This window comes from Mya arenaria, chromosome 2, assembly GCF_026914265.1.
Source record: "Mya arenaria isolate MELC-2E11 chromosome 2, ASM2691426v1".
Classification (NCBI taxonomy): domain Eukaryota; kingdom Metazoa; phylum Mollusca; class Bivalvia; order Myida; family Myidae; genus Mya; species Mya arenaria.
The window spans coordinates 56,337,618-56,354,337 of NC_069123.1; the positions used below are offsets into that span (position 1 = coordinate 56,337,618).

Here is a 16,720-nt window from a genome sequence, read left to right on the forward strand (position 1 = left end):
GTGTTTTTTTATACTTATGAATAGTTAACGATTTTTCTAAAACTATTTTAAAATTGCTAATACTTATTTAAATGAAAAAACACATTATTCTATTTCATTTCTCTTACCTTGAATGTGTTAAGTAATGAGAATACTATATAAAATATATGCAACACTTTTATAATCAGATTAAATATATTCTGTGTAATTTGTTTTTGTTTTTTCAATACATTTGTTTGCGATTTAGTTGTTATAAATGTTATTTATTTATTTCAGCCGTAGCTTCAAACATATTTAACTATTTCAGATAACAATTGTCAAGTAGTTTCTGCTCGTTTGATATTTTACGGTACAATTAAAAATGGAAAATCGATAAACAAATGCGACGTGGACACGGGCCCCATATTTATCCATGACAAAGTGATAAAAAAATCAACATCCGACAGCCAATATACCACAGAGGGAACAACATCTGCAACGGCTACCTCTAATCAAACCAACGTGACAATTGGAACTTGGGTTGGGGTGCCGGTAGGAGCAGTGATTGTAATAACAGTATTTGTAATTGTTATACGCAAGATATTCATAAGATGCCGCCAAATCACGCGGACTTCAAGAAATCCTTCAGATGAATCATTAGAAGCGCTAAATGGAGAAGGAACTGACCTATCCAACGATTCTGTTGGCGATGAAACTGATTTTAATACATAGAAGAGTGACAAAACGAGTTATTTTTAAATGCCGTATTGATAACAAAGTTGATTTGTATTGGTTTTGAAACGCGGCTCGTCTTAAACCTGGACGTGACATTTAGAACCATAATACTACGACTAGAGTGCGTTTAAGTAGTTTGTCAAGTGCTCGTACCAAGTATTTTAAACGAATGCTCTCGTATGCAATGTTGATTTACAACCTATCTTTAATATCATTATTGTATCAGTCTGAGAAATGTTTTAGTCGTATAACAAATAGTACTATATTGATTGTCTTGTTCATTGCTGTGCTAATGCGATATTTATAGAATGATACATGGCTGACTATGGCTTTTGGTGGATAATTGCCCGAGTGCGAAGAATAATTGCCCGATGATAATTATTTTTACTGGGGCATTTAGAGCAATCGTAAATATAATTCAAGATTGACCTTTTTGAAAATGAAAGATTGTACACTACTTTTGTCGACATAGTGAAATGTATTTTCTAGAAGTGCATTATGGTTAAAGATGTTCACATCTGAAATAGATTCAAAATACTTGTTTGCAGCATGTATAAAAAAGTCAAATCTTGTGTAAAATCAATGTCATCATATTCTGATTTCTTTAGTTACGCTTTTGGCTTGCGTCAAGGAGACGTTAAATCCCCTTTATTTGTTTCTTTATTTGTAGAAGATCTAGAGTTGTATTAACAAAATGATATTTAATCTTGTCTGCACTTATATGATATTAAAACATATTTTTATTATTTGCTGATGAAATGTCGATTGTAGGCAAATCTCCTGATATTCAAATAAGATGAAATAATTGATAATGTTTTTTTGCAATGCATGGATAATAGATGTTAACACCAATAAAACTTATGTTTTTTGTAAAAGATGCAGGCTTTTGCTAAAACGAATGACGGAATTGAACAGGTCCGGACAAAAAATAGGTGTTGTTTGTAATTAAACTGGTAATTCAATTTTGATTATATGTTAACTTTTTGACGCTTTTATTGGTTCCATTTTTAATTACTCAGCAGAGGTCATGGGTTTTACCTAATCTCAAGAATTAGAGATAATTCGTTTAAAATGTTGTTAACTATTTTGAGAGTTAAAACTATTGCATGTGAATACGGTGATTAAGGCAGATTCCCCTTATATCTGCATAGATACATACATATATCAAAATATTGGTTCATGGTTATTACCACTGTCAAAACAGAATATAAAGAGCCTTGGTATTTCTGCAATAAGGTTTGTCGTGTTCAAAATGATTTAAAACGATGTTTGATGATTTTGGTTTAAACAACGTCTTTGATAAAGGTCTCATTGTAATGTACATGTATTCATAGTAGCTTATAAATGTAGATTATATGATTTTTTAAAACAAGAAAAAAATTAAATTTGTATTTTTTTTTTTTTTATCTTTCTATATAAAGTTTGACAAATTGTATTATAAAATATACAACAGTATTTTGTGATGATGTAATAGTAAATTGTTTGTCTGTCTGTCCGTCTGTCTTATCTGTATAATACATATGTGTGTCATTTTTCAATGATTTGAACAGGTTTTAAAAACTTAATTGTGGTACATAATAGGATTACCAAGAAGTATGCAATGTAATAAATATGAGACATAAAAATTGGTTTTGAATGCCATTAACTATTAAAAATAAAATAGAATTGAAAATTGAAAAGGTAAACCCTTTTCTCACTTGATTTCGGAATAAGACAGCAATATTCAATTTTTCAAAGAATTCTTGTTCTTAAAAATAGTCGAGCAACAATCACTGATTTTGAAAAAATACATGTACAATCTTACATTTTCAGGTAAATATGATCATACTATGAACAGAAATGGATACTGTTTATGTTATGTAAAAAATGTAGAGCTGTACAGCTTAAGAACACAAAAAACTGCGGCTGCTTTTCACTTTTCTAAGAAAGATGACATAAGATTGTAATTCCATCCTAGAATGTTGTTTCAGGCTGTCTTGTAACTTGTATTTGACCCAGCAACTCCTTGTTATGCTGCCATAAGGAAACGAATTACGCCACTCCTCAACACAAATACCATAAAGTAGGCAAAGTCAATGCTTATTTTATGAAATAAAGGTTCATTGCTATGTTTTATATTAGCTAAGCTTAGTTTGGAAGCTATTATAATTACTCCCCCACTCCCTCCCGATTGTAAAGAGACATTAAAGAAATTATGCTTTGGAACAGAGTTGTTCACATTGAATATGCACTTCTATTTAAATATGAATATATAACTTTTATTTACAGTAAATAAACGTTTACAGCAATGATCAATGATGTTAAGCAAAACTTTATGATATGCTTGAAATCAATGAAGGGAAATGTCAGCCATAAATGATGAAAATGGTTAACTAACCTGACCGTCGGATTAGTTAAAGAATTTTATCATTTATGGCAATTGTGAATAAATGAAACTGTTCAACTGTACATGCTTTAGAATAACATAAAAACAGTCTACAGTTTTGAATATGGTTTGATTATTTCTATCTGAGAATGTATGTTTTTTTATTTCCAATTTGAGCATTTTTCAAAATCGGTGATTGCTACAGAAGTTTTATTGTAATTAGTACAGTATTAATTACACGCACTATTTCACCATAAATCACTGAAAAAATATAATCATTGATGGCAGTAATGTCATGCCCAAAAATAGTATTGAACATTTGCAGCAAACAAAAGTATAAATATAATATGACTAAGAGAACGGAAAAGTGAGAACGAGTTATGTACGAAAAACGTACCAAAAGATCAGCGTTACACATGAGTCACAACAAATGCATACATGTACTTATTCAATAATCGACTTTGCACTGGATTACACAAATGTCATGCAGCAATTTTCGATAGCTTTTGCAATTATCGTGTATTATGCCAAATAATAACTAACAATGAGCAGGTGCCCTGTTGGGGTTTCCGGACAATTCGGCACCAAACGAATTCGGCATACATACCTTTTTGGCACTAAGTTAATTCGGCACCGCCAATTCGGCACCATCCGACTGGATACCAAGATAATTCGGCACCGTTTTATTTTAATTTTTGCTCATGTATTTAAGCATTAAGGGTTAAAATGTTTTTTCAAGAAAAATAATTATTCCCCGAAATATTTATAGAGCAATTTTTTTTTACTTTTTTCAATTCTTATTTTTGTATTCATTTTCTTTGATATACCGTACCGTTTTCTAAATTTTAAGTACTGGTACAAATATTTTAAAAGCATATAAATCCGTTTTTTCACTATCACAGTATCACTCTTTATGCACTAACAAAAATCAAAGTACATTATAATTGTCTCAAGACAAAAGTTATATATTAAATAATTTGTTTTAAAATAAGAAAATATGCATTCATTTCGAATACTACAAAATAAAGCAATTAAGTATACCTTCTAGATTTTAAACAGCCAAATGTTCGCTGCCATCTGTTCTAATTCTATAAAATTCGAAATGGAGAAAATAGGCTTAACATTGTTTCATGTTTTTACCCATTCATTTCAGATCCATTTGGTGTTACGTTTTAGCTTCACGAAGAAACTTACGCCTCGATGGAAGATCAGCTCAAGATCCAATCTTTGCAAACTTTCATGTATATTCAATTATTAATTAAAAATTGTATTTGCAAATGATAATTTTAGAATTGCCTTTAAATTTTGAATTAAATTTTTGACAATGAACGTGTCTTGTAATCATTACTTACCCACAGCGCACGCGTTTTACTAACTTTAATTATAGTTCAAAAATAAGAAGCAAAATATCCCCCAATAAACAAATGTATGCGTATGCTATTAAAATAAGAACCGCTGAAATAAATTTAGACGTAAAGAAAGATATAGAAAACACAACAAAATACACTGCATAACAAAAAAACCCAGATGTTCATAATCTTGGGCCATCTGTTATTACTGAAAAAAAACGATACATGATACTCATATTGGATGATCGAATGTTTTTTGAAAGGTAGATTAATTGAAATAAACGAACCATATAATGAATGAGAACAGTTGAGTTAAAGATAATTTGAATTTTGTGCCGAATTGACTATGCTTTATGGTGCCGAGTTGACGGGGTGCCGAATGTGTTGGTGCCAAAATGACAATGCCGAATTCGTTTGGTGCCGAATTGTCCAGTTACCCCAGTTACCCCCTGTTGGCAGGGGAACTTATTTCATGCATTGTTAACTCCTAGTCGCACCAGCCTTGAAAATGAGCTAAATGTTATTATATCACATTTATAAACGATATGCAAAGTACTTAATTTGACTGATTTTAAACTTTCATAAAACCACAGAACGATCAGCGTATATGGCCGAATATAGCGAATTGTTTATTTCTCTCTAGCTATTCTCCTTACTAAAGAGCAGCTTTTTAAGACTTAGTAGATCATATATGTCACATTTGGACTAATTTCCAACCATTTATGCGTTTTTTTATTTGGTATGAAATAGACTATATTTTAGGGTCATATTTTAGCGAAAACGCCGATTGCGTAGTGACTTGTCTCGCACATGCCCGTTGGTTTTTTTTTTTACACCGGCTGATTTTGATTGGCGTTCATTTCAATATTTGAGCACAGGAAGATCAAGCGTTGGAGCAGTTTAATAAAAACCTTGGCTTGAACGACCACAGCAGAATTATTAACATTTATCAGTAGAAGAAAAAAACACTATTGTTCCTTGTTCCATTGCTTTTGTTTTGACCTGCTCTTGTCTCAATCATTCAGACCCTCTGATTAAAGTCAATGATGTCAACAGAAACGTCTGAAGACACTATGTGGAATAAAGTGTTCGCATCGTTAAAGCGAGGTTGATATCAATGTTAAACAAACTTGGCGGCTGCTTAGCTGTTAACAAATATATCATCACACATAATTTTGGATTATGTTTTTATAAAATACCAGGAAAGGAAAAAAACCGTGGTCAGAAACAATTCTAATGTTCAATATCATGTCCAATAACACGTTAATATCATGAATATATTGATTATATCTTCAACATTAACCGAAGTGCAAGTTGTCGAGATCATTTAGAGAGGGGTTTTCAGTTATTGCATTGGATAATGTAACAAACATTTACGTGCTTTTATTAATTTACAAAATATATTTCTAAAATTAGTCGCATTCTTGCATGATTGATAATAAGCATCAGATCGATTCAGGGAAATCAATTCTATTTTTTTTCTATATCCAGCAAACCATGAGTCTATTTTCATGTCTTTATTTTCCTATTTCTAAAACCAGCATTCTCTGTTGATTATTTCCGATTCTACATTCCAACTGATAATCAAAACAAGCATTGGTATATTTATAAGATCTTCAATATCTATCCTATAAGAATAAAGCAGAAACTTACAAAAATTTCAGTTTTAAACTATATTTTAATAAATTCTGTCAAATCAAGAAGCAAAATAGTTTATCATATTGTGGATTTGATGATGTCTATGACAGACGCCTAAGTTCAATTTGTCGTGATCATGTTTGGCCAGGGGTGTTCTGCTAGTCCATTAGATAATGAAACCATGTGCTTATAGTAATTTACAAAATATAATCATACGTTTGGTCAACTGGCTTATGTTTGGTAACTAGCAGCTGTTCAGTTCGTGATATACAGTTGTATTAATTTAGAAAATAGACATATTCAGGAATACTTGAAACCAATGCGACGTTTTTTCATGACGTCTTTGTATGGCCAAAATATTTTTCATTGGCTATTTTCAAATAAACAAAACAGAAAAAAATGTATTTTTCTATGTTTATTTTATTGCGGTCAATATCACTCATGTAAAAATATAGTTAACATGTACAAATAAATATCATTTATATCATAACAATGTATCTTAAATAAGTTTACATATTAATACAGTATTTATAGCACTATTTTAACATAACTGTAACAAACTGAGAGAGAGAGAGAGAGAGAGAGAAAGAGAGATTACATGCTATATATGGGCTCATGATAAAGAAACCTTGGCGCAACCGACTAGACTTTCCATCGCCATTACACTTAAATGATTGATTTCACGACGTTTTCTAACTAGAACAATTTAACAGTATGAATAAACTAGCATACTGAAAAACACTTAACAGCACTGAACTTGTCTATTTGTTCCTGGAATCCTGACTACCAGTAAACAGGTCAATTTGAGCACATTTAGCAATAAGGCAGTGCAGTGAAAGTAATCACTTCTCAATAGAGTATTATCGTTCAACACTCAAACACACGAACTCTAGTCGTGGTTACAGTGCACACACAATAAAATGCATGTAGCAACAAGCACCATGATACACCTGGAACCCAGATCATTGATGCTCTTGCTTAGATCCAGGGCGGTGTTCACTGTCTGCTTAATGGACGACACGAGCATCACAGGTTGGTCCCAAGACCATCCGGACGCATAGCTGGACTTCGGGATGGAGCGGAACTCTGTGTCGACATGCTCGTCACTGGTTCTCCACGTCACATGTAGATGCACCAAGGTGGACAGCTTGACTGTGACGCTGCAAGGAGAAACAATAGTTGATTCAAAACAGTCCCACTCATTTAAATTGGTTTATTATCAAAATCATCGTATTTCCTTCTCCTCGGAATAAATCTTGTTATCGTATAATAAATTTGTGTATTAAATGTAATTAATATTTCTGATTTCTTTAAAAAACAGTAAGTGCTAAATTTGTTATACTGTTTAAATGTCTATTTTAATGTTATCGATATCTTTATCAAGTGTACCTACCAGGACGGGTGTGTATTTATTGTATGGGGTATTTAAGTATGTGATGTTGGCGACGCTGTTTTCGGTGATGACAGGGGAAGTCACGCTTAATTTTAATTCATCGTCGTCGCTCAGGTTATGTAACTTGCCATTCGACAGCAGGGGGAGGTGCTTCTAGAGGATGAAATAAGGAAATGTTAAATAACGCAAAAATATTTTTGCAAATAAACAAATCGCTTTTGCTTAACACATGCAAAGATCTACTAAAATCTTACTTTATAATAATTGTTTTTCGTAACTTTATCCCAATCTTTTTTTTTCATTAAAACAGCAAGAACGTATGCGTTCTATGAATATATTTCTGAGTTATGTTTTCTCTATATATTACTTTCACAAACTGAATACACGTTTATATCCGTTTGAATGATTATATCTTTCATGTTCATGTTTAGGTAACAATTTAAGCATTATCTGGTGCGTACCTTTATTGATTCGCCGAAGGACCTACTGCGCGAATGGTTTCCCTTCTTGGTGCTCTTTTGCACATTGCCGACACGGTTTAAAGGTTTAAGGAGTTTCTTTGCAGAAGCGACATGGGCAATCAGCTGAGACAGGACAGTCTTCGTGTCCTGTGCGCATTTGTACTCCTCGGGCGACTTTCTCTCCGCGAACATGTAGACGGTGTTCACGGCGCTCGAGCTGCGGTTCTGGAAAATACAACATTGGTGGTTCACATCAGTTATCACTTCTGCCTTTTCCTTCAAGACTTTTAACAAATAAATTTGAGAGTAATATATCTTGAGAGTATAATTCAACGTTTTTACATATGGTTTTAACATTTGATATTCAACGTAGTTGTTGGGTGAATACAATCTGATTCATACAGTTTCTAGCAATATGAAAAAATATGCTGTTTGATTAAAAAATATCCAATTAATAATGGCGGCTTAATTTGCACTGTTCAACCCAATTTTAAATAAACTACCATTTTATAATAATCAACATGGTACATCGCCATTGTTCTCACCTTCGCCTTCTGTATATTTGCGCGGTCCTCCTCGTTGCAGTCCTGAGCGGTGAGAAGCTCCATGCTCGGGTTCTCCCTCTCCTGCCAGAAGTTAGCTACGTCGGCTGCAATCTCGCGGGGGACTTTGAAGATTGAATCCGTATTCTCGATCATCAGATGACGGCGTTGCTCAGGGTTCCAGAGGCGCTCTGAAGGCCCTCAGCGGAAAGCTTTCGGGGACAGACGATGCTAGGTGCGAATACGACACCGAGAGATGTGGCGGTCATCTTGTTCTCTGGGCAGCTTGCGGTGCGGTGCAGCAGCTTTAGGAGGGTCTCGAGGAATGCGGCGTTTTCCTGGGGCAGCAGCAACATCAGCATCTGAAGGGACTTGATTTGCTTCTCCAGTGCGAGCCTTTTCTCTTGCTCCGAAACACACAACTTGGTCATGTCTGAAATGGAGATGAATTCAACGGTTTTTAAATATTGGAATCAATTGAATATAAGCATGTTGATGTATTTATTTTCTAAGTTAATTTACTTCTATGAGAGATCATTCTCAACACCATTCAGCTATTTATGACATGAACAATCACTTTCTTGACTTTTACTTACCAGCTATTTTGAGGTGAGCCTCGTAATGTTTGTGAGTGAGCAGAGGGTCGGGCATCTCAGAGAGGATCTGCTTGAGGACGGTGGCCACGTCGTGGGGGGAGAACGTGTTATCGTTCAGGTTGAAGTCACCAGTATTTCCAAGAACCAAACCCTTGAGAAGTCTTTGGCGGGCCACGTTGCCAGTCTTGCGGAAGATGCCCTCGGTCTTGAGGTTTTCTGATTGGGAGAGGTATTCCACAAACTTACTCATGGCGAACACCAATTCCTTCGATAACGCGGTCGAGCTAGCGCTGCGCTCTGGAAGGAGAGAGAAGAAGTTTTGAATACTGGATTGGTAACATACGATCGAGCAAAAAATAAATCTGTATACATTACACAATTGAATTTGCCCAAAATCAATGTAATTTCCAAAGTCAAAAGCTTTTGTTGATGTGTGTACATGATTTCAGAGTTTTCATTTTAGACATTTACTTCACAGGCGTGAAAATTTCCCTTCGGTTATCCCTGAATGCTTAAACTGGTTATTACCAATTATGCTGTCTTTATCTTTGATATACACTTACTATCCCAAGTAATTACCTTTCTTCTTAGAGAGTATTGTGGTGGCATTCTTCTTGTTAGCGTTATGGTCGGTGACGTGGATTTGGACGATCTCGTCGAGTTTGTGGCCGTCCATATGGAGAAGACTGGAAAAGTGTGCCTTGCAGAACGTCGCTATCTTCTCCGGCATGGCGTCATGGAGACGCACTACCCCGCGCTCTGCCTCGGTCGGCCCGCTTCTTTGGGACTCAATCTCACACAGGTCTTTGGCTGAATTGAAACAATATTTTTTAACAATTATATTGTCATTAACATATCAATATTGCATATCAAATACATTTTCACTATTAATCAAACAACAAAACTTCAAATAATAATAATAATAATAATAATAATAATAATAATAATAATAATAATAATAATAATAATAATAATATCTTTTATTAAGTACTTACATTTCAAGATAGCTTTCAGGTTGCACTTTTTTATTAGATACTTTTCCTTCATTTTTGTAAACTTTTCAGAAGCAGGTGAACACTTATTAGGTGTACATACCATTCTGAACTAGGTTCAGTGTCACTAAGTATTAAATTAGAATTAGGCAGTCACTCAGATGATTTATTTTTTCTCAAATCCAAACACTAGCACTCTTTAGAAACTTTTTACAACTCCAACAATTAAACAAGCCCTATAACAAGTATCTTTAGCAATGTAACAAAACAAATTGTGCTCAATATAGATTGAAGGGCTTTGGCTACTAGCTGAAGTACTTGAAATTATTGTTTCTTTAAGACTGAAGTGAAGAACAAGAAAACCAAGGAGTTTATATAGAAAGAAAGTCATTAAATATCAATTAACAAACAGGAAAAGGACACACTTTCGTCAAGTCAATTTATGAAAACAATAGACTTAAGTGCCTATCACTTAAGAACACAAAGGTGGCAATTAACGCCAGGTAAGTGCAGTATATAAGTGTGACCGTCAGTCCGTCCAACTGTGTGTGTGAGACCCTGATGCCAATTAAGACGAGTTAAAACAATGGACAGGTTTTCTCTTGTCTAGACTAGACTTTTATGTAATTAAAATTAATTTACAACCACTTAAAACAAATGTCTGAAATTAAAGATTATTTCTTGTGTTATAATAAAAATACATTCTGCTGGTAATTAAGTTTATTAGTCTGAATAATTCAAGTATGACTTTAAGGCAAACAAATAAAACGTCATGTTAAAACAATTATGTAAGCTTGGAATATCTAAGTACAATTAAAGAATGAATTCAATTTTGAGTCTTTGGTGTAGATGAATTATAATTCAATGAAACACCGTGAAGTCGTGAGCACGTGAGAAATAAACTACAGTCTTGCACTAAAATCAACAGATATTCTGTTTCTTTTATGTTTGTTTTCGGTGATTTATTGGTATTCCGTTTTATTTTTCTAGATACCTACTTCTTGAAAAAAAGACGCGGCTACTCTTGGGACGCCCCACAGTTTGTAATAGCCGATGACGTAGACTGTCGGTCCTACTCCGGTGCGTCGAGAAATAGTTTTCATTTTTTTTTAATTTGCTTATTATTTTCTTGTGTTTAAGTGCAAACAGTTTATATGCAGTTATCAATAAATTCGTATTAATGTAGTTATGTTTCAAATGTTAATAGAAAAAAACAGTAAATACATGAACTCTCTTTAAATTGAAAAGTGCACGAACACATTCACCAAATAACACTGGTCGAAAGTGTTAGCAAAACATATGGGGAAATAGTATAAATATGATCATTGACTCGACTGTTTCATAAAAGTATGAAACGTTGTTTAAGGTATTAGCCATGTAATACAACTCGGGAAACATCAGGTAACATCGACATATATCGCCACTCGCCGTAACAGATCGCGACGAACATCGGGCGTATTCGGCCTGTACCGGATGTTGCTATTTTTAGAAACAGAAGGTATTTCCCGGCTATTCATAGGTCAATAATGGAATTTCTACATCGTAGGATTTGGAAACATTGTGATGATTTTCTCATGAATATACGTTTAAAATAAATAAACACTAAAAGTTCACACTGACAGTTGATTACGATACATCTAACGAATTGAGTCATTACAGTTAAACATGGATTATAAGTGAAATATACGCGTAAGAGAAGATTTTCTCTCGAAAAAACGAACTGTCAACAATCGGCATGGAACTGGGATATTCGTATCAAAGGGCTCTGAATGTAAGTATCCTTGAGCAGTTTTGTACGTTTGTGTTCAAAAACGTTTGTTTTTTAATTTATCTTTGGAATTTTTAAATCATTTTTATTAGCTAAATGTTTAGACAGCATGTTCATATTTTACATGTACTTATGTACATGTTACATATTTTTATATGTACTTTATGTAAATAACTTATGTTTAAGATATAATATGAGTATGTAATCTTTAAATTGATTGTTTTATCTTAAGAAAAATATTAGACTTAAACTTTTGTTTAAAAATGATGTGTTTTGGTACGTGACCTATTTCTAACATACCACAATACATGTACATACCCGTTATTTGTTTACAAAATGCATATTTTCAAAATTAACCTGTGAAAAAAAGTTGTATGTGGTTTAGGGCTTGAAGCCGCATCTGCTAGGACACTATTGACATTCATTGGCTTGGTGTAGGTCTCGTTAAAACCCCATACTGTTGTGAATCATTATCAACCATATGCACAACAACTACACATTTGTGCCTACCAACCCTTACTCTTGGCTAAAACAGATTTTAGTGCAGAATGTATAATACTTGTGCACTTGTATTTTACGGTTGTAGTTTCTGCTGGTTGATAATCAGAAGTCTAATTTCTTCCAGGCAGGAAAATGACTGAATATTACTTAGTCAACAACACTGGGTTATGAAGAATTCCAGCCTGCATTAAATACTATGTTGGATCCTTGAGAGCGGATTTGACAGCCATGTCCATCCACAAGGCAGTCGCATCTGATTGAGATGATGTGAGTATTTCATATAAACCATATTTGACTTGGTTTTTGTTTTTATAAACCTACTGTATTCAATTATCAAGTGGTGGTGGTGGAGGTCAAGTGGTGGTGGTGGTGTTGGTGGTAGTGTTGGTGGTGTTGGTGGTGGTCGTGATGATGATGATGATGATGATGATGATGATGATGATGATGATGATGAATTTTATTGATAAATTTAATAATTTTCTTTATATATATATATACATGTATGTATCAGCTTGTTGTTGTTGTTTTTCAAAATAATGTCGAGAAATATTAAATTGTTTATATCTTATTTTGTATATGTATGGCAGTATAATTATCTATACTAATTAGTTAGAAAGGCTTTGAAGTACAACTTTTTTCCTTTACAGCACTAAACATTCTTGATGGGTAAAGTACCTGAAGGTGCATGAAAACCAAATCAGCATTGACTCAGCATTGAGTTATCATCTGTGCACACACTACAAGTACAAAGCATGGGAACAGACCAAACTTCAAATGTTGAAGAGTGAAGAATTATTGTGAAAAAACTAATTGTTAGAATACCAATGACAAAATAAAACAGATATACATCAAATTACCCAAGAGATTGTTTACATGTTATAATATTAAAAAACAACACCATTAGTTGAGAACTTTCACTCTGATATTTTTGGAGGGGCGAGCCCACTTAGTGTTCTTGTTTCTTCACATATTTTAGTTTAAAAGTACACTCATTTGTTTTAAACTCTGTATTCTGAGTTAGTATCATAAGTAAAACTCATTTATTTGAAAGAGTACATTTTATGAATAAGTCCAATTAAGCTTTATATTTTTTTTACAAGAAAAAGATTGATTTTTCAGCATTTTATTAGCTATAAAAATGTATGGTAACATGACGTTATGTATATTTTCTTTAAAACTGGACGGTAAACTATCATCAATTGTCTTTTAAATTGTTCAATAGACATCATAGATAATATCTAAAATGATTTCAGCAGCTTGCCTTATAGTTAACTATCTGTGTAGCCCTTGGAGTTTGGGGGTGGGTGTAATGAAACATAAATAACTTTTTTAATTCAAGGTAAAACATCTTCAAAATTTGGATAAAAGTCCCATAGTGAACCCTGATTATAACGATGTTGTCGGGTAAAGCTTTTAAGAAAGTGTGCATTACGCGGCTAATACTTTAAGGTACTACGTCCATCATTTCTGGTCGACTATTTCATTCCACATTCAAACTGATCAACAAAAGAAAAAGAATGTATATTTCTATGTTTATTTTGGTGTGGTAAATATCACTCATAATATAGTAAATATATACACATACATAGCTTGTGTACCATAATGGTGAATCTTAAATAAGTATCTATAGCAATATATTATTTATAGCACTATTTCAACATAACTTTAACAAAATGAGATAGAGAGAGAGAGAGAGAGAGTGAGAGAGACAGACAGAGAGAGAGAGAGAGAGAGAGAGAGAGAGAGAGAGATATATATTACATACAATATATGGTCTCATAATAAAGAAACCATGGCGCTACCGACTAGACTTCCCATCGTCTTTACACTTATAATGCTTGATTTTGCGACGTTTTCTAAGTAGCACAATTTAACAGTATGATTAAACAGCATACTGAAATACTCTTAATAACACTAAGCTTGTGTCTAATTTTTCTTCGAATCCTGACTGCCAGACAGGTCAATTTGAGCACATTTAGCAATAAGGCAGTGCAGTGAAAGTAATTACTTCTCAATATATCATTATCGTTCAACACTCAAACACAAGTACTCGAGGCGTGGTTTCAGTGCACTCTCAATAAAATGCATGTAGCAACAAGCACTATGAAACACCTGAAACCCGGGATCATTGATGCTCTTCTTGAGATCCGTGACGGTGTTCACCGCCTGCGGGATGGATGACACGAGCGACATAGGTCTTGTGATGGTTCCATGAGCGCAAAGCCGGGCTGCGTGAAGGAGCGGAACTCTGTGTTTCATGTAGATGCACCAAGGTCGACGATGTGGACAGCTTGACTGTGACGCTGCAAGGAGAAACAATAGTTGATTCAAAACAGTCCCACTCATTTAAATTGGTTTATTATCACAATCATCGTATTTTCTTCTCCTCGAAATAAATCTTGTTATCGTATAATAAATTTGTTTTTTTAAATGTAATTAATATTTCTGATTTCTTTGTGCTAAATTTGTTATACTGTTTAAATGTCTATTTTAATGCTATCGATATCTTTATCAAGTGTACCTACCAGGACGGGTGTGTATTTATTGTATGGGGTATTTAAGTATGTGATGTTGGCGACGCTGTTTTCGGTGATAACAGGGGAAGTCACGCTCAACTTCAATTCATCGTCGTCGCGCAGGTTATGTAACTTGCCATTCGACAGCAGGGGGAGGTGCTTCTATAGGATGAAATAAGGAAATGTTAAATAACGCAATCATATTTTTGCAAATAAACAAATCGCTTATGCTTAACACATGCAAAGATTACTAAAATCTTACTTTATAATAATTGTTTTTTCGTAACTTTATCCCAATCTTTTTTTCATTAAAACAGAAAGAACGTATGCGTTCTATGAATATATTACTGAGTTATGTTTTCTCTACATATTACTTTCACAAACTGAATACACGTTTATATCCGTTTGAATGATTATATCTTTCATGTTCATGTTTAGGTAACAATTTAAGCATTATCTGGTGCGTACCTTTATTGATTCGCCGAAGGACCTACTGCGCGAATGGTTTCCCTTCTTGGTGCTCTTTTGCACATTGCCGTCACGGTTTGAAGGTTTAAGGAGTTTCTTTGCAGAATGGACATGGGCAATCAGCTGAGACAGGACAGTCTTTGTGTCCTGTGCGCATTTGTACTGCTCGGGCAACTTTCTCTCCGCGAACATGTAGACGGTGTTCACGGCGCTCGAGCTGCGGTTCTGGAAAATACAACATTGGTGGTTCACATCAGTTATCACATCTGCCTTTTCCTTCAAGACTTTTAACAAATAAATTTTGGAGTAATATATTTTGAGAGTATAATTCAACGTTTTTACATATGTTTTTAACATTTGATATTCAACGTAGTTGTTGGGTGAATATAATCTGATTCATACAGTTTCTAGCATTTTCCCAATATAAAACAAATATGCTGTTTGATAAAAATTATCCAATTAATGATGGCGGCTTAATTTGCACTGTTCAACCCAATTTTAAATAAACTACCATTATATAATAATCAACATGGTACATCGCCATTGTTCCCACCTTCGCGTTCTGTATATTTGCGCGGTCCTCCTCGTTGCAGTCCTGAGCGGCGAGCAGCTCCATGCTAGGGTTCTCCCTCTCCTGCCAGAAGTTAGCTACGTGGCTGCAATCTCGCGGGGGTCTTTGAAGATTGAATCCGTATTCTCGATCATCAGCGTGACGGCGTTGCTCAGGGTTCCAGAGGCGCTCTGAAGGCCCTCGGCGGAAAGCTTTCGGGGACAGACGATGCTAGGTGCGAATACGACAACGAGGGATGTGGCGGTCATCTTGTTCTCTGGGCAGCTTGCGGTGCGGTGCAGCAGCTTTAGGAGGGTCTCGAGGGATGCGGCGTTTTCCTGGGGCAGCAGCAACATCAGCATCTGAAGGGACTTGATTTGCTTTTCCAGTGCGCGCTTTTTTCCTGCTCTGGAACCCACAACTTCGTCATGGCTGAAATGGAGATGAATTCAACGGTTTTTAAATATTGGAATCAATTGAATATAAGCATGTTGATGTATTTATTTTCTAAGTTAATTTACTTCTATGATAGATCATTCTCAACACCATTCAGCTATTTATGACATGAACAATCACTTTCTTGACTTTTACTTACCAGCTATTTTGAGGTGAGCCTCGTAATGTTTGTGAGTGAGCAGAGGGTCGGGCATCTCAGAGAGGATCTGCTTGAGGACGGTGGCCACGTCATGGGGGAGAACGTGTTATTGTTCAGGTTGAGGTCACCAGTATTTCCAAGAACCAAACCCTTGAGAAGTTTTTGGCGGGCCACGTTGCCTGTCTTGCGGAAGATGCCCTCGGTCTTGAGGTTTTCTGATTGGGAGAGGTAGTCCACAAACCTACTCATGGCGAACACCAATTCCTTCCATAACGCGGTCGAGCTAGCGCTGC

At 34.7% G+C, this 16,720-nt stretch overlaps 1 long non-coding RNA gene and 2 pseudogenes across 1 annotated transcript; 1 reads left to right on the forward strand and 2 right to left on the reverse strand.

The window, feature by feature from the left end:
- Positions 1-7,148: 7,148 nt before the first annotated feature.
- Positions 7,149-10,135, reverse strand: LOC128216025 (rho GTPase-activating protein 19-like; annotated as a pseudogene).
- Positions 10,136-11,705: 1,570 nt separating this feature from the next.
- On the forward strand, positions 11,706-13,075 carry LOC128205683 (uncharacterized). Its single transcript, XR_008256304.1, has 3 exons — positions 11,706-11,800; positions 12,423-12,565; positions 12,946-13,075. It is a non-coding gene; the product is annotated as an uncharacterized LOC128205683 (long non-coding RNA).
- Positions 13,076-13,850: 775 nt separating this feature from the next.
- Positions 13,851-16,676, reverse strand: LOC128216036 (rho GTPase-activating protein 19-like; annotated as a pseudogene).
- Positions 16,677-16,720: the final 44 nt, after the last annotated feature.